General features: G+C 39.3%; 1 pseudogene; it reads left to right on the top strand.

The window, feature by feature from the left end:
• Window positions 1-20,347, top strand: part of LOC139468289 (uncharacterized) — a 187,658-nt pseudogene that overhangs the window by 106,604 nt on the left and 60,707 nt on the right.

Raw genomic sequence — 20,347 nt, forward strand, 5'->3', positions numbered from 1 at the left:
GTCTATTGACTGGAGGTGACAGTACTCCCTTCTTGTGATGGTATATTGGGGATTGGCTGTTCACAATGGGTACAAAGTAGGACCACTTTTGGGATAGTTGGCCATGAGGTCAGCCCAACTCAGCCATGACTCACTGTATCAAGGACACGCTTGTAAGCTTACATTTTGGGGAGGTCGGGTAGCCGAGTGGTTAAAGCGTTTGCTCGTCACACTGAAGACTCGGATTCGATTTCCAACATGGGTACAATGTGTGAAGCCCATTTAAGGCGTCCCCCGCCGTGATATTGCTGGAATATTGCTAAAAGCGGCCTAAAACCATACTCACTCACTCACTCACTCTCTGATTACATTTTATACCACCGACTGTCATGTTCAGGACTGATTATGCTGAAGCTATCTTGACTCCAAGACTCTTTATTGTCTGCTGCTATGACGTGAAATTGGCACTGTAGGTAGCCAGGTAGATAAGGTGCTTGTTGTCACTCCACCGACCTAGTTCAGTTCCTACATTGGTATCCCTAGCCATGATTGAATGTGACTGACATATTGCTTGACGTTTTAAGCCATACCTACTCATTACTACATCTTGTATGTGTACAGTGTAAGAAGACCTGGGCCCACTTGCACAAAGTGATCTTAGCACTAAGACTATTGTAAGCCCATGTTAAAGTATGGGCGTCACGATCATCTTAGTGCTAAGATCGCTTTGTGCAAGTGGGCCCTGGTTGCTTTCCCTCCAGGATTGTTCAACACAGACTGTGATGAGCCCACGAGGGCTAGAATATAGCTTGATTGTCGGCATACTTACATTTGACCTTTATGCTTTATTACTATGTATTGTCAATATTGATAATGCCCCTACTATCCTGATTGCATTGTTGACTCCCACAGACAATTTGTATTTGATTACGTCCATCAATGTAATGACATACCACTGTGTAAAGGTCAGCAAGTGGTACATGCGAAGTGTAACCAACGGCAGTCACGTTAGCTGTACTCTGAGGAGAGTTGGTAAGACTGTGTTACAGTAGATGTACATAGTAAACTGCTGGAGAGGTTTCTGTGATGGTTACTGTGATTATTGGATGAACAATTCATGTTCAGGGTCACTCTGTTTTGTTGGAAATATTTCATATTTTGATTTTCGGATCAATGAAATTTGTTCAGGGAAACCTAACCCTTTTACACACAAGTATAAAAAAAGTTTAGTTAGGGATAAAATTAAAATGTAAAATGTGAAATATTAATGATCTTCATGTGAAATAAATATGTCTTTTGCCCTTTTTGTTTGGGTTAGAAATTGAATTTAAGTTTCACTTCTTGGGTTTTTAGTGAACTTTTATCAACCATAGTATGTGTAATGAACTTGTTCGCAAATTTGTGAATTTCTTGAAAAGAGAAAGATGTTTATCTGGTTGGCTATTGAAACTTCTAAAACAAAATTCAAAAGAATTCTATTCTAATAATGAGAACAAGCTCGAGAATATCCGTTCTGTTTTTCTGTAATCACACATTGAGTCTGGTATTTTTCATGTTGGAGTTATTTATTTCCTAATCTTATTTCACCACCACACATTGATAGTGGTGTGGTTTGATGCTGTATTTGTGACTGAACCGCTGGTGAATGGGGAACAGGTCTCCCTATACTGCCTGATGTATCTAATCTGGGCTTTAGTGCACATCTTAAACCTTGGCGCCTTATCTGGGAAAGGTTTTAATTCAGAGGAATATGATAGGAAAATATGTAGGTTTGGAGCAAGGAGCTAGGTGACTGAAAGAATAGTTATATTTTCAACAAATGCCTGCTTGGAAGATGGATGGTTTTGTTCAGTTTGGTAGGTCTGTTTTCTTTGCACTTTGGATAAAATGGTTTCTGAAAGATATGGTTTTAGCTTATTGTGTGTTGTTGATTTGCCTTGTCAGCAGGTTGGGTAGGTTCAACCTGCGAATCTTGTAGGAAACCATCATTAATGTTGGACCATTGGTAAACTGGACCAGACCCAAATGTTACCAAGATTCATTTGTGTGAGCAGGATGAGGAATTGACCAATTGCTTATTGCGTGTCATGCTTTCAGTTAAAAGTATGTGATTAGTTTGGTTTTGTGATTCAAACTGTTATTGCTTTGTGATGTTTTTGTGGTTTTGCTGAATCTGTTGATGTGTTTGGGTTACCAGTGATGGCAGTGAGTGATGACAGTTGTATTTCTGTTTCAGAAGAATCTTTCAGTAGTCCTGCTTCACAGTCCATCAACACATCCTACTCAGGTGGGTCTCATGGTGGGTGGGTCTCCTATAGGGGTATGTCTTTAGAGAGGTGGTTCTCGTTGTGGGTGGTCTTCTATAGGGGTATGTCTTTAGAGAGGTAGATCTAATGGTGGGTGGGTCTCCTATAGGGGTATGTCTTTAGAGAGGTAGATCTAATGATGGGTGGTCTTCTATAGGGGTATGTCTTTAGAGAGGTGGTTCTCGTTGTGGGTGGTCTTCTATAGGGGTATGTCTTTAGAGAGGTGGATCTCCTGGTGGGTAGGTCACCTAAAGGGGTATGTCTTTAGAGAGGTAGATCTTATGATGGGTGGTCTTCTATAGGGGTATGTCTTTAGAGAGGTGGTTCTCGTTGTGGGTGGTCTTCTATAGGGGTATGTCTTTAGAGAGGTGGTTCTCGTTGTGGGTGGTCTTCTATAGGGGTATGTCTTTAGAGAGGTAGATCTAATGATGGGTGGTCTTCTATAGGGGTATGTCTTTAGAGAGGTGGTTCTCGTTGTGGGTGGTCTTCTATAGGGGTATGTCTTTAGAGAGGTGGTTCTCGTTGTGGGTGGTCTTCTATAGGGGTATGTCTTTAGAGAGGTAGATCTAATGATGGGTGGTCTTCTATAGGGGTATGTCTTTAGAGAGGTGGTTCTCGTTGTGGGTGGTCTTCTATAGGGGTATGTCTTTAGAGAGGTAGTTCTCGTTGTGGGTGGTCTTCTATAGGGGTATGTCTTTAGAGAGGTAGATCTAATGATGGGTGGTCTTCTATAGGGGTATGTCTTTAGAGAGGTGGTTCTCGTTGTGGGTGGTCTTCTATAGGGGTATGTCTTTAGAGAGGTGGTTCTCGTTGTGGGTGGTCTTCTATAGGGGTATGTCTTTAGAGAGGTGGTTCTCGTTGTGGGTGGTCTTCTATAGGGGTATGTCTTTAGAGAGGTGGTTCTCGTTGTGGGTGGTCTTCTATAGGGGTATGTCTTTAGAGAGGTAGATCTAATGATGGGTGGTCTTCTATAGGGGTATGTCTTTAGAGAGGTGGTTCTCGTTGTGGGTGGTCTTCTATAGGGGTATGTCTTTAGAGAGGTGGTTCTCGTTGTGGGTGGTCTTCTATAGGGGTATGTCTTTAGAGAGGTGGTTCTCGTTGTGGGTGGTCTTCTATAGGGGTATGTCTTTAGAGAGGTGGTTCTCGTTGTGGGTGGTCTTCTATAGGGGTATGTCTTTAGAGAGGTAGATCTAATGATGGGTGGTCTTCTATAGGGGTATGTCTTTAGAGAGGTGGTTCTCGTTGTGGGTGGTCTTCTATAGGGGTATGTCTTTAGAGAGGTGGTTCTCGTTGTGGGTGGTCTTCTATAGGGGTATGTCTTTAGAGAGGTAGATCTAATGATGGGTGGTCTTCTATAGGGGTATGTCTTTAGAGAGGTGGTTCTCGTTGTGGGTGGTCTTCTATAGGGGTATGTCTTTAGAGAGGTGGTTCTCGTTGTGGGTGGTCTTCTATAGGGGTATGTCTTTAGAGAGGTAGATCTAATGATGGGTGGTCTTCTATAGGGGTATGTCTTTAGAGAGGTGGTTCTCGTTGTGGGTGGTCTTCTATAGGGGTATGTCTTTAGAGAGGTGGATCTCCTGGTGGGTGGTCTTCTATAGGGGTATGTATTAAGAGAGATAGATCTTATATCGGGTGGTCTTCTATAGGGGTATGTCTTTAGAGAGGTTTATCTTGTGGTGGGTGGTCTTCTATAGGGGTATGTCTTTAGAGAGGTGGATCTCCTGGTGGGTAGGTCACCTAAAGGGGTATGTCTTTAGAGAGGTAGATCTAATGATGGGTGGTCTTCTATAGGGGTATGTCTTTAGAGAGGTGGTTCTCGTTGTGGGTGGGTCTTCTATAGGGGTATGTCTTTAGAGAGGTAGATCTAATGATGGGTGGTCTTCTATAGGGGGATGTCTTTAGAGAGGTGGATCTCCTGCGTGGTGGTCTTCTATAGGGGTATGTATTAAGAGAGATAGATCTTATATCGGGTGGTCTTCTATAGGGGTATGTCTTTAGAGAGGTTTATCTTGTGGTGGGTGGTCTTCTATAGGGGTATGTCTTTAGAGAGGTGGATCTCCTGGTGGGTAGGTCACCTAAAGGGGTATGTCTTTAGAGAGGTAGATCTTATGATGGGTGGTCTTCTATAGGGGTATGTCTTTAGAGAGGTAGATCTAATGATGGGTGGTCTTCTATAGGGGTATGTCTTTAGAGAGGTGGTTCTCGTTGTGGGTGGTCTTCTATAGGGGTATGTCTTTAGAGAGGTGGATCTCCTGGTGGGTGGTCTTCTAGAGGGGTATGTATTAAGAGAGATAGATCTTATATCGGGTGGTCTTCTATAGGGGTATGTCTTTAGAGAGGTTTATCTTGTGGTGGGTGGTCTTCTATAGGGATATGTCTTTAGAGAGGTGGTTCTCGTTGTGGGTGGTTTTCTATAGGGGTATGTCTTTAGAGAGGTGGTTGTCATTGTGGGTGGTCTTCTATAGGGGTATGTCTTTAGAGAGGTGGATCTCCTGGTGGGTGGTCTTCTATAGGGGTATGTATTAAGAGAGGTAGATCTTATATCGGGTGGTCTTCTATAGGGGTATGTCTTTAGAGAGGTTTATCTTGTGGTGGGTGGTCTCCTATAGGGGTATGTCTTTAGAGAGGTGGTTCTCGTTGTGGGTGGTCTTCTATAGGGGTATGTCTTTAGAGAGGTGGTACTCATTGTGGGTGGTCTCCTATAGGGGTATGTCTTTAGAGAGGTTCTCGTTGTGGGTGGTCTTCTATAGGGGTATGTCTTTAGAGAGGTGGGTCTCATGGTGCGTGGTCTCCTATAGGGGTATGTCTTTAGAGAGGTGGATCTCATGGTGGGTGGGTCTCCTATAGGGGTATGTCACAAACATATATACTAGTATGTCAAATTTGAGAATTATACTAGAGACAAAGGAAATGGATCGAAGTCAGTTATCATCCAATATTTCACTTGTCAATGATACAAACAACTGTCTTTCTTCAGTTCATTTTCATTTTTGGTAATTACTGATAAAGAGATTGGTGAATGTTGCTGATCCAGTGTCGTGTAAAGTACATGGAGCACCACCACCCCTTCTGCCATGTATCTTGTGGTCTGCCATATAATATCAATATGTTCACAGAAAAACAGCAAGCTCCAACACAACCAGGTATTTCCCATCAAAGATCAGGGTCGTCTCCATCATCATCTAAAGCAGGTTAGTCTCCCAACATTTATCAATGGTGGGAATATTTGGTAGAAACTGACAACACATTTCTTTTTAAAGAAAATCAGAATTTGATTAATCTTGATGAGTGCAGGAGTAGTACTGGCTTGTAGTTCAGTCATTATGGAATACGTATACCAATTGTCACATCATTTTGTCAGCATAATGGTCACCACACTCATCACCTTAATATTGGACTAAGTACACAAATGGCTCTTCTTTATACTGGAACTATAGGAAACATGATATGGTATACTAATACTCTGTGACCTCAATTACAATATGCAGGGGGGCACAGGTGGCCCAGTCGTCTAAGGCGCCGCGATTCGCTGTACAGAGTTGCGTCGCTTAGGCACGCCAGAAACCTATGATGGTGGGTTTGAAACCCGGTTCGCCCCGATTATGTTTCTATGTTTGTCAGCACCATACCCGTGCTCGTGGGTTTGACCGAAGTGGTAAACGTCTGAGACCCGCATCACTTCTGGCTTTCCTCCCACATTAAGCTGACATGCTGCGATATAACTGGAATTCTGTTATAAGCAGCGTTAAACCCAACTCACTCACTCACAATATGCAGAGAAAAAATCAAGAGAGAACTCAGTGACAATCTTTTCTTTTTCAGGTGTTTGGACACCTGGACTTCAACCGTCCAAATTCCGAGCTGATGTGACACCGCCCAGATCGGAAGGACAGCGGGAAGACTCCAGTCTAAAACATATCGCCCCTGTCTGGACACCTGGGGGCAGTCCGGCTCGCGCCAGGAAAGAATTCAAACCTGTGAAGCTAGACACATCTAAACCTATATCGCCTAAGCCAAAACAGGTGAGCAGTGGAGACACCCAGTGGAGATAAGCTTGTTAGACTGAGAAGTCTTTCCATTGACAGGGTGGGCCAGTGCCAGGGTGGGCCATTGACAGGGTGGGCCATTGACAGGGTTGGCCACTGCTAGGGTGGGCCACTGTCAGGGTTGGCCACTGCCAGGGTGGGCGACCGCCAGGGTGGGCCACTGCCAGGGTGGGCCATTGACAGGGTGGGACACTGCCAGGGTGGGACACTGCCAGGGTGGGCCACTGACAGGGTGGGCCACTGCTAGGGTATAACTTGGTAGTCATACAAGTTGAGGGGGAGACTGGTTCCAGAAAAATAGGATTAGAGGTGGAGAAAAGTTAAGATTTTATGGGTGCTTCTTTTCACTTGTCAAATCTGTGCATATTTTATGTGTGTTTCAAATGTTTGAGGGGCATGGATGCCCCAGTTGTCGAAGACTCTGTAGTTGGTTGTGCAGAGGTGCTGGCTTTTGACACAGTTGATCTGCTGATCATATGTTTGAATCCCTGATGTTCCCTGATTATGATCCTCGGTCTTGCAACAGGGATTCACCAAAGTAGTAACCCACCAACACTTGCATCACTTCAGGCTTTCCTCCCTGTCAACTTGATATGCTGTGATATAACTGAAATACTGTTTATAGTGGTATAAAACCCATATCACTCATTTTAAAAAACAAATTATTGCAGTAAGCCATCGTGTTGTTTTATGGTTTTGTTAATAATATGGTTAAATGTGAATGGAGTTTTATTAACATTAGAACCTTGAGAAGGACTAGTGAAGGAGACAGTGATCGGCTTACAACACATGTAGCCAGCTGGGCAGGATTATAACCATGTTCTAAACTTGGAGCTACCTTCATCAGGACATGTTTTTAGAAAAATTAAGTAAACACACTATGTAAACATTTGGCATTATTTTAACTTGTAAAGTATCAGACTATTTTGGGTTGAGTTTTTTTTCCATCACATGTGTTACTGATTTTCTCTTTCATTACACTATGTGAATTTTGGATTTCCATTGTATAATGTGTACATGTTTGAATGTGGCTTTCTGGAGAGTTTTTTTTATGATGGTGTCATGTTGATATTGCCTCAAGAAACTTTAAAAGAGTAAACACACAAAATGAACAAAATACATCAGATTTGAAACATTGTTAACAAATGTTATAAAATAGAGTTTATGGAAAAAGAATTCTGGAAAAAGAAATTTTTAATATTATTTTGGATTTGTTACATTTTATTGAGACTGCTTCCAGTCTAGGCTTTGATTGGTTAAGATTAAATCATGACACAAACAGTTGCCCTCCTCTGCTTGGCGATCTCCAGAAAAGTTATTGTCACTGTTTACCATGTCTATTCCAGTACTCCAACCCTCCTTCAGCCACATCGGAACCGCCCAGTTTTTCATGGAAACCCGAAGAACGGAGTAGACCGGAACTTGACGTACGAGTGGCAAGTGATATATCCGTAACGCCTTCGTCCGTTCCGTCCAGTAGTGTCCCAACAAACTCAGTATCAGGACTTTCAATAGCAGACACGGCTCATATGAACGGCAACGTAGATAGCAGTAGTGCACTAGGTGACAGCAAAGATGACCTAAGATTACCCCCAACACAGAGCCCCTATATCACCTTGTTGCAGAAGAGTCGAGGTGAGTTGGTCGGCCATTCTTGTTTATAAATGTTAACTCATGCGTCGTGAATATTTTCCCAATTTCAATTTAAAGTTTATTTCTTATGATTTAATTCTGTATTCATCAAAGATTCTGTAATTTCATTTACTGAATCATCAATCTTATTGTTGTTGTATATACTTTACATATATTTAGTTCCTGAACTGGCTAGACAATCTTACAAAATTTGAATCTAAAACTTCAATGACTTAATTGCAAACCTGTAGCTCCATACAATGCAAAACAAAACATTTAAGTTAATTGAGATGAATATTTCAGCTTGATCATATATAGAGGACAAACAACTGAAGCTTTTGTGTATAATCTTGTAGCCCGTGTGTATTTGGAAAACAAATTGGACAATGATTTGCCCGATGAGGTTTTCAAACCAAAACGTCGAATAAAAACCTTGAAGACAGGTACCTTCTTCTTCAGCCTCCTAGTGCATGAGGGGGACAGAATGTTGTTTGACTTACGTTCATTTTGCATTTTGACCTCCCTCTTACTACCTGTGATGGGTTTGGTTTCACAGTATATAGCCACATATCTATCCTGTCTGGTGACTCAACGCACTTCTCAGTAACAGAGAGTAGGCCTGGTAGCATCACGTATGCTTTGGATATTGTTGACCAGAATGTATTGTCCTAGAACTGGCTATGTGGTTGTAAATGTTTACAAATGTGGGATGGAAATTTGTTTTGAAAATAATCTTCAGGGCCCACTTGCACAAAGCGATCTTATCGCTAAGATGATTGTAACTTCCATACTTTAACATAGGCTTATAAGAGTCTTAGCGCTAAGATCGCTTTGTGCAAGTGGCCCCTGATGAGGGCATAACAAATTTGAAAAATATATTTACAAAAAAAAAAACGGTTTTGAAAATATAACTTAAAAGGGATTTAATTTTTTTTTAAAATCAAATACAGATTTGTATACACACAGATAAAAATGTAGATAGTTACAAGCTCTGTAGGTGTGAGAAAATGTGTTTTTTTTCAAAAATGTTTTGGCCAGAAGAAAGAAAAAGTGAATACCTTTACCCAGAGGAAAAGGATGTGTACAGTTTGAGAGAGCAGTAGTTGTTGATCATCCATGTTTTTTCAGAACTTGAAAATCTTGATGAGAAATTACTAGACAAACCAATTATGGTGGACTCGGGTAAGACTATCAGCTACTCTGGACATATTGGACCAGTAGATCGCTTCACGCATTGCTTGCACTATAGTCACAGTATTGTACTGTAATTGACCACAACTATTGACCACAAAGTTGTTATTGGTATTTTCTTTCATTTAAATGAAAAAATACATTTCCAAATCATTTTGTTTATTACATGCAAACAGATGGAAAAATTCTAAATGATTTTAAGTTGTATCATTTTGAGTTGATACTTATATTTTGGAGTTTGGAATGGAGTTTCTGAATCTTGTGCTGAAATAATAAGTTTTCCCCAAGCAGACCAGCTAACAATTTGAGGTTCAATCTTGAATTCTATAATAACATCATCATCATCATCTTTTTTCAGTGTTATTTACAACCTTTGTCATCATTGATGCTCTGTCTTTGGTCAAGGGGAGACTACTCTTGAGGGAATGATGTTGCTTGTAGTTGATACTGTTAACAAATTTGTCTAGAACTGATTGCCCTATAAAGGTGATGATGTTTCATAAAGATGAATATCATTGTATCGTGACAGTTTTTTCCAAGCAATATTTTCTTTCAAGAAGTCTCCTTGTGTGTTCATGCTGTTTTAACCTTCATAATCATCATATTGTGTCTGTGTTCCAATGACAATCATTTGATATTTGTACTTTTTATTTCAAGTTTTCCAGCATGCCTCATTTACTTTGAAAAATAATGAAAATATGAAACAGTGCTTCTGAATTGTACTAAATTTTACATTTTAGGCAATCATCGAAGTGTTTTTTCAGCCTTTTGAAACAATTTCAGATTCACGTGTATTTCATTAACACAACCGAGTGCTGCACAACCATGCCTGAACAGTTGGTGAAAAATATTCACTTGTGAAACATGTTTACTTTGTCAGATGTATTATGAAAATTTAATTGATTTAAATTTGCTTTCTGTATTCAAAATTAAAAAAAAAGAATGACATCTCTTCTCATTTTTACACAATTTTTAAATGTTAAATTTGTAGAAGTATTTAAAAGAAATTCATGTCTGGTTTTATTTCTGGATCCAGAATACCTTCATATTAGATAAATATGTATGAACCACTAATTCAGTGTTGTGGAGAATGTATATTTTATCATGTGTATCATGGGTTTGGAGGTAGAGAAATGTGCTGTATATTGTATATTGTGATAATCTTATTAAGAGCATGTTAGGACTAGGTTATTTTTATGTTTATTGTCCTTGGTTTGGGTATAAAACAATCACAATTTTTCTTTGTTTTCTTCAACAATTTGCTGTGATCACACAACTTTTCTTGTCACATTCGCTTCCTGCTAGCTGCTTTAGTTAGTAGTTATTTCTGGGCATTGGTTAAACTTTTTGTCAGTTCTGATCTTTTTCATTTAATTCTGATGTTTCTGTGCAATCGGTTTTGTTTATATTTCTTCTTTAAGTTTTTACGCTTCTCAACTTGACCTAGAAACTACTTGCATTAATTTCATAATTTGTTGTGCAAAATCATTTTACTTCTTTTGAGACTTCCTAAGACCTGAAGACTTCATTTTCATCAGTTTCAAAACAGTTAATAATTATGATGATAATGGGCACTACAGTCGATGTCAGTAAAGCTTGTTTTTTCTCCAGAGGGACAGATTCCAAAGGGTGCTGTGTACCTGGGCAAGAAAGACGTTGTTGACGGCGACCAGGTCCACACAGACACCTACTATGGCCAGCCTACTACGGAGGAAACAACGACCACCAAAACTGTTGAGCATCGACCCAAGAAATATGATGGAATCGGTCCCTTAGATCAAGAGGGTGTGCCTCTTGCCTTCAGAAAGGTTTGGGAGACATTGAAATCAACTTACAGCTTTTTTATGCACTACTGTTTATACTGGCATTGTGATTTGTTTGCCAAGGAAGGAATGGTTTTGCATGAGATCATATGGATTATACTTTTTGACAGAATCAGATTTTTCGATCAGAGGGTGTGCCACTTTTTTAGAATGGTTTGATAGACATCGGAATCAAGTTAAATCTTGTTTTCGCAATCATGGGTTTTTATCAGCTCGGGATTTGTTTGCAAAAATGAATTTGGTATATTGTATATGTCAGACTTTGTTTCATGTAGTTTCTCAACTGATGTGGCCATCATATATACTTTGTGAGCTAGGAATCTAGTCTTTCTACCACTTAATTGATACGAAGTTCTCATAATTTTTTTTTATCCAAGATGTGTTTTTGCGATTTAGTGAAGTTTTTGGAAGCCTAGTGGTTAAAGAGTTCGTTCGTCGTGCCAAAGGCCCAGGTTCGATTCCCCACATGGGTACAATGTACGAAGCCCATTTCTGGTGTCCCCTGCCATGATATTGCTGGAATATTGCTAAGAGCGGCGGAAAACCATACTCTTTCAATCAATCAATCAATCAATCATAATGAATGGATCTAAATAACGAGAGCTATATTTGCAGAACATTGACGAAGAGAACCAACACGCATGGTACCGACAGATGTACAAGAGTTTGCACCGGACTGAGAAGGAGAAGGAAGGTGGGTGTCTGTCTGTCTGTCTGTCTGTCTGTCACACAGCTGTGTCGTATGGAAGGGAATGGAGTCAAGATGCATTACTCTGTTGGACTTGACTTTTTGGTGTACCATGCTTTCATAGAAGAAAGAGTGTTCAGTTTTGTATATGGACTCTTCCCTGCTAGTACAAATGGAGGATTAGATTTGACTTGGACCCTGTTCCATGGAGTTGTCACAAACTGCAGGAGAGTTACGATATCGGGGTTCTGTTAATTAGTGTCACTGAGATAAGTTTGTTAATATGAAGCGTCAAACAAATTCTCAGACATATCGATAGACTTTCAAAACAGGAGCTTGCATGTTTCTCCTTCATTAAACTTACTCTTTTGTCAAAAAGGGTATATTCATTCCTTCACATTTTTGAAATGTTAGAAAATATAGTTTTTGGTTAATTATTGAAGGAACAATATCCACTACTGTAATTAGCAAGGTCCACAAACAATTCTTAGAAAAGACTGTCATTTACTGTAGTGATGGTTCTAGCACTGTGGCAGCTTTGTGGAGCAGGTTGCGTTGGAGTTGAGAGGGAGCGAGGTGCATGCAGTTGCCATGGAGTTGAGGGTGAGAGGTGTATGCAGTTGCCATGGAGTTGAGGGTGAGAGGTGTATGCAGTTGCCATGGAGTTGAGGGTGAGAGGTGTATGCAGTTGCCATGGAGCTGAGAGTGAGAGAGGTGTATGCAGTTGCCATGGAGTTGAGGGTGAGAGGTGTATGCAGTTGCCATGGAGTTTAGGGTGAGAGATGTATGCAGTTGCCATGCAGTTCAGGGTGAGAGGTGTATGCAGTTGCCATGGAGTTGAGGGTGAGAGGTGTATGCAGTTGCCATGGAGTTGAGGGTGAGAGGTGTATGCAGTTGCCATGGAGTTGAGAGTGAGAGAGGTGTATGCAGAGTGGCCAGGTTGTACCCCCCAGGATAGATACCCCCTGACTTGGTGTGTACATGTAGTCCAGTATGGCTGCCAGTGTTTGGTGTTTGGTGTTATCTATTGGTGCACTCTTGAACATGCACAGTGCATATATATATATAATCAATCACTCCCCTGTTTTTTGTCATGATTTTAAATATTTTTGATTGAATTTTAGTTCAGATTATTTTACTGATTTAAATGACGAAAATATTAGCATGAAAATGTTCACATTGTATAGATATCTATCTTATTTTTTTTAAATGTCTATTTCGACTGACTTCATACCAAAACAAAGCTGCAAAAAATTAGATTAATATTCAACATTTATAAAAAAATTGATTTTTAGACGAACTGAAAGTTGACGTTACTGTATGTTATAAAGAATTTACCTTTAGACACATTACTTCAATTTATAGAAATAAGATAATTCCTGTTCTTCCCATCATCACACATCCAAGCTTTCCCCAGAGTCTGTCTTGTACACTGTATGTCTGTGATTATCTCCCTTGATGTGCTGTCTCGAGCTGCACTGGTGCTGGTTGTTGTCTACACTTGATGATTAGTTATGCAATGTGCACCGGTCTTTTGCAGATGGGATACTTGGAATTAACAAGCTCATAGACTCCATTTTCGAGGACGCAGGTGCTTAAAGCATTCGGGTTATGTTCAGTATTTGTTAGAAAGAATTGTTAGGCCATTGTAGTGGAATGTATGCGAAGGTTAACTAAAACTTTTCCTTTAGTTTTGGCATTAAAATTCTGATTTATTTCTGAAAAGTTCTCTATTGACTTGGAACAACAGCAGGATGATGCTATCTATGAAGATGTTGAAGTACCGTATTCGACGTAATATGCACCCCGCTCTAATAAGCGCCCACGGCGATATGTGCTAATATATTGGCTGGTTAACAATCCCAATTACCTTACCACCCCTTCCAATTGATCAATGTACACAAGACCTATTTATCCGTGTATAATACGCACTCATGTGTAATATGCACCCTTAATTATGGGCAATTAAATTCTGGAAAAATATATCTGTCGTATATAAACATTTCAGGCTGTCAGCATAAACCATGAAATTTAACTTTCAACTTTTTCACCAAAATAATATTCTAATAAGAGCCCCCTATTTTTAATTTTTTTTCACCAAAATAATATTCTAATAAGAGCCCCCTATTTTTAATTTTGAGAGCGCCCTGGGCACTTATAATGTCGAATATGGTAATGAGGTTAAACATCTTATAAAGTTCTGTTGTTCCTAGGAGCATTGCTTCTATAATGGCCTGTCAGTTCTGTCAGCATGTGTCACCGTGTCTGTGTAGATCACCCATCCACCTTTGTCTTAACTCATCACCTTCATCACCAACATCTCCATCATCCACATCCGCAACTTCTCCATTATCAACATCCGCACCATCATCAACATCCTCTGTGTCCATGCTCCTGTGAAGGACACATTCCTCCATAGACCTCCATTGTTTCAGTACTTCATGTTGTCATGATGTTTTCTCTTCTCAAACATGGTAATTCTTTGTGGGACTGTTCCACTTTGTTGAGACCGCCTCCGTGGTCTACTGGTAGAGCGTCCGCCCGGAGAGCGGAAGGTCCGGGGTTCGATTCCCGGCCGCGTCATACCAAAAGGCACTATAAATCGGCATCAGTCCGGACTAGTACAAGCAGCCACACAAACACACACACGTACATGTACATGCACGTCGCTATATAAGTGCAATAATCTTGGACGCGACGTTAAACCCCATTTCACCTCACTGTTTTCATTTACATGGAGTAAATATTTGATACTTTATATTCTCTTAATACATACCACTTCCTCAGTGTCATTAAACAAAAATATTTTTGGACATTTGTGTGAAAAGTTTAGTTCCGCTATTCCTTCATTTGGGCGACATTCATTCCAAACATCTATTTGTATTTCTAATAGGCTTACATATGTTAAAAGAAGAAATGATTCTGTGCCCATGTTCTTAATTAACCTGATTGAATTCAATAAGACACTTGTAGTTTAACTAAGTTGGTCGTAGTGCATGATAATATTGTCTGTGTGAAAGTAGACCCCTAGCTACATTCTGCCTTTAGACTCCAGTCATCAGCTAGAAGCCCATCTGTGACTGGACTGAGAGGTAGCTCCGTTCTAACTAAACATTTCCCATGTGTTCATCAAACCAAGTGATCTATGTTACAACATACCTCTGTTATACAACAGTCATTTTTGACCTCATACCTCTGTTATACAGCAGTTTCTGATCTCATACCTCTGTTATACAAGTCATTTCTGACCTCATACCTCTGTTATACAAGTCATTTCTGACCTCATACCTCTGTTGTATAAGTCATTTCTGATCTCATACCTCTGTTATACAAGTCATTTCTGAACCTCCCATTTGGGGAATCAGTATTAGAATATATCCCCAGCAACCTGTGATTGCCTTATGAGGTGACTGCAGATGGGGTGGTCCGACTTGGTGACTTGCTTGTTATCATACCCTACTGAAGTGGAACATTGCTCATAATATCAATCACTGGTTTATCTAATCCACATTTGATTACCTACAGTTGGAATAATTTCTGAACTGCATACTGCACCCACCACACTTTGAACCCAGTCTCTAAGCAGCCTACCACAATGTGGAATTTTCTTGTCAACATTCAGTAGCTGCAACTGACCTGAGGTCATTCATTCATTATCTGACATCACATGTATCAATCTCTACACTGTCGCATCACAGCATCATTCATAGGTCATCTTCATTGTTTATTAGTCCGTGACGAAAAATCTTCATTATGGCATGATAACCGATTGGAACAGCTTCTTCCAGTTTACATTTGATGACATTCTCACATCTGCATCTCATGTAGAGATGCCTTCTTTCCCCATGTCAAAACGTTTCAATAATGTGGCTCACATATGTTTCTTGTCTTGTCTTGTCTTGTCAGATATATTGTCAATGTTGAATATAATCAGATTTTCTACAATAGTTTGCCTATTACCATCCAAGCATGACGCTCAAGCATCAAGAATTGACCCCAATGCACAGTTTTGGTTTATTTAAAAAGATCACATGACAATATTATGCCTCCACCACACATGAATGTCAGTGAGTAATACATTCCGAAGAAGAGCGTTCATTTCCTGGTTTGAAATACACATCGCCTAACAGCTGTTTGTGCCTGCGATTGTTAGCTGTGCAGTGTTGAGTGCATGAGCCTGACATTAGGTGTTCAGCATAATACCTAGCCGTGTGAAGACAAACATGAACGTGTTCATGGTACCTAGCCGTGTGGGGACAAACATGAATGTGTTCACTGCGGCACCTAACAGTGTGAAGACAAACATGAATGTGTTCACTGTGGCACCTAACAGTGTGAAGACAAACATGTTTGTGTTCACGGCACCTAGCAGTGTGAAGACAAACATGAACGTGTTCACTGCTGGATCTAGCAGTGTGAAGACAAACATGTTTGTGTTCACTGGGGTACCTAACAGTGTGAAGACAAACATGAATGTGTTCACGGAACCTAGCAGTGTGAAGACAAACATGAATGTGTTCACAGTACCTCGTAGTGTGAAGACCAAACATGTTTGTGTTCATGGAACCTAGCAGTGTGAAGACAAACATGGACGTGTTCACTGCTGGATCTAGCAGTGTGAAGACAAACATGTTTGTGTTCACTGGGGTACCTAACAGTGTGAAGACAAACATGAATGTGTTCACGGAACCTAGCAGTGTGAAGACAAACATGAATGTGTTCACAGTACCTCGTAGTGTGAAGACAAACATGTTTGTGTTCACGGAACCTAGCAGTGTGAAGACAAACATGAACGTGTTCACTGCTGGATCTAGCAGTGTGAAGACAAACATGTTTGTGTTCACTGGGGTACCTAACAGTGTGAAGACAAACATGAATGTGTTCACGGAACCTAGCAGTGTGAAGACAAACATGAATGTGTTCACAGTACCTCGTAGTGTGAAGACAAACATGTTTGTGTTCACGGAACCTAGCAGTGTGAAGACAAACATGAACGTGTTCATTGCTGGATCTAGCAGTGTGAAGACAAACATGAATGTGTTCACAGTACCTCATAGTGTGAAGACAAACATGAATGTGTTCACTGCGGCCCAAGCAGTGTGAAGACAAACATGAACGTGTTCATTGCTGGATCTAGCAGTGTGAAAAGAAACATGTATGTGTTCACTGTACCAACAGCTCACCAACTCTTGGATACCAGTCCACTTGATAAATATCCACTTCTCCTGTGTTGGTACCATGCATATGCAGTGATATCTGAGAGCCGTGGGTTAGCCAGGTGGTTAAAGTGTTGCCTAGTCACACTGAATAGCTGAGTTCGATTCCCCACATAGGTCTCTTGCTGTGATGATATTGCTGAAACATTGTCACAAACACAAGCCCCAACCCCTTGTGTGACACTTTAACACACCTCATGTTTCGTTGCAATGTGTGAGCAGTGCTGTTGATGAATGCATGGCAAGAGTTTATGGTTTGTGGAATGTTAAGAGACTTGCTATATTGTATGACATTCTTTTTCTATTTGACTGTTTTCTTTCGCAAATTGGGCTGTTTAAAATGTGTCGTAGATATGTGATATGTATATCCTTTAGGAAAATATGATGCATTCCAGCTCTTTTTCTCCCTGTAAATGTGATGTTATCATGCATTTGTTTAGGGCAATTAATCACCCAACAGCCTTAGATACGCTTACTGCAACAACATGAAAATAAAACTTTAAAGAATCTATTGTCACAAGTAAGAATTTATGATGTAATCTTTAAATAATATACACTGGGAATAAGGCTAAATTTAATCCCCAATGGTAGAACATGAATTGTGTATTTAATGTGTAACCAGTGTTGTTATCATTTTATGCAGCCTAAGTAACTTTTATTAATAATTGTTGCGTTGTGGCAATGTTTCTTTCATGGTTGCTGCAGCTGATATTTGGAACTCATTAAACATAGGAAGAATTATACAAATTAGGGCTGAAAGGTTCTCATCTGAAAAAAAACTGACCAATCATTTGTCAGTCATAAGTATAAATATACATGAATAAAATAACATTGCAAATGTTTTATATATTCCACTAAATTTATTCTCAAAATTTCACAGAAAGTGAGATGTGCATCTCAACATTGAGAAGCTTTTGTGATTAATTTTTGTTTGAATGGAATCAATAATTGTTCATTTGATTAATCTCTTGCTATATTTCTTCCTGCCTCCAGTGAAAGATCTGGGTAAGATTTGTGTTCTTTGGCTACAGTACACTAATACATGTCAATGGCTGGTGTCAGGTGAAATGTGACGCTGCTATAGATGTCGATTTTCACACAGCTAATGGTGTGGGGTTGCTTACATACATTTTAACTGATACACACACATGTCCGTAGTTTTTCTGTTTCAGGGATTACTTTGGTTTTATATGCATGGTGCAGGTTTATTTTGCATGTCGGTTTTAAAATATTTTGAATTTTGAATTATATTTATCATTAATTTATTCCATGTTTGGTTTATAATACGATTTCTTTGGAATATGGTTAACGTAAGCCATTTGCTTTGCTTGCATATAGTCCAGTGTGCTTATTCTGAGTTTCAAGTTGTGTTCATTGCAGATTAATATGTCAGCAAGAAATAGTCACACGTTTTCCCCTTTAAGGCAATGGACGAATTTAATGAATGATAAAATTTGCTATCGGTTAGAACAGTAACATTTAAGACAATCAATTTTTAAAAGATTTAGCATTCTTTGCAGGTCAGATTGAAATTAATCATTTATAATGACGTCCAACAGGAAATGGGTAACGAGTTCAGTTGGGTTTGGGTTGTGATTGAAGAAAACATTTTTGTGATGGGCAACAAAATTTCTTAATTCTCACATAATTATTCCCCCAAGACGGATCAGTCAATATATTCAGGATACAAGACCTGTTAAGAAATGAACTTTGGAAATCGGCATTTGAAAATTTGATATTACCCCTTACGACATTATGCAAATGTGCTCAAGGTTAGCAGAAGTGAAGCAAAGGTGGTACTGTTTCAGATGAAAATACTTACCGTCCTACCTACCAGTTTCCAGATGATATCTCAGACACCAGGTCTGAGGAAGGTACTCCTACTTCTGTTTTCTTCTTTGTTTGGAGAATGCTGTTTTCGTTGTGCAAATCTTTTGTTCAATTAGTTCAATACCTCATTTATTGCATCCTTCTGTATTAATTTACCATCATGAATTTTCGGTCTTCATCTCAAAACTGTTAAATTTCTTTATTTGATGCATAATGTTTTGAATAATTTGTAAAAAATTGATGTAATTTTTTCAAACATATACTCTCTTCCTGTGTGTAGAAGTCTTTCTAGGAAGATGTAGTTGACATTGTGTATGAAGCTGCACCGACATAGCTAGCTCTGTTCACTTCCATCCTTCATGTCATGATGTTCTAGCCAAAACGAAAACCCCGGAAAAAAAGCCTGAAAATGAAAATGAAAAGAAGCCAAAACAAAATGGTGAAAGGGATGAGAATGGTAGTAAGTTGACCTTGACATTGATCAGCGAAATATCCGGGAAATGGCTTCACTTTTGTCTCTGTACTTGGGACATCAGAAGGAGGGATAGGAATATTAAAGTACGGCGCATACAAGTTTCTTAAATACAGATCCAAAAATCAAGATGACTTTTTTTTTAATTGATGCAATATTTACCTTGATGTTAATACAGAAAAAGGAAATTATGGTAGCCATTTCAATATAATATTTTCCCATTTCTGAAAATGGTTACTACTGACGACCAAAAAAAAGCCACATGTATTTGGATGTTTACATGTTTACCAGAGATAAACTTCCAAAGCTGTTTTTTTTCTCAGTAATTTAAAAAAAAAAAATGTGCTGCATTATAAGTGTAAGTCAGAAGTCACATTAAAGATGAAGTGAATAGTTTAATTGTGTTCCTATCCCTCAAGAAGGTGTCACCCCAGACAGCTCCAGGGTACGTACTACCCCCCTCCACCACCCCCACTAGAACTAACACCTCCCAGTTGACCCAGAATGCTTGGTAAAACCTAACCAATGTACTCTGTGCATGTGAAGACTAAACTATGCATTGCCATTGTGGCTCTCTTGTCTTCCAACAAAGTCTTTCTTCATCTCCAGAGCACAGTTCTGTTTGACTTGCTGTTAAAATACAAGGATTTATTCAGTAGCATGTAGTTACCGTATATATATTGCCGCACACTACGTTATTGATTAAACTTGCAATGTATTGTAAGCAGTTCACTATGGATATAGTGGGACACGTTTTATGAGCATATTGATGTATATACAATTATGTATCGGTATGTAACTATGTATATGAGTAAGATGATATTGAAGTTGTGCACAGTTGGTCATAAGTATGTTATAACAAATAGTGATTTAGGATCACCCTTTCTCAAAATAATATCTTTTTTGTTTTAAGTTCTTTTACTACATACTTTTGAAACATCACATTTTTAAAATTAAAAAGTTTGAACCAGTACTTGTGCAAATTCTTTATTATGTGACCAAATTGTGCTGAAATATTATGATTAAAGTATTGAATATAATTATATTCATGCGAATACTCTACCACTATTATATCAGTGCCTTACTCTCGCAATTTGGCATGTCATCAGTGAAACAACAAAATGTTACTACCATTGTTGTAACTTACTTCTGACCAGCACTGTA

This window comes from Haliotis cracherodii, unplaced genomic scaffold, assembly GCF_022045235.1.
Source record: "Haliotis cracherodii isolate W230 unplaced genomic scaffold, xgHalCrac1.p SCAF_2, whole genome shotgun sequence".
NCBI lineage: Eukaryota > Metazoa > Mollusca > Gastropoda > Lepetellida > Haliotidae > Haliotis > Haliotis cracherodii.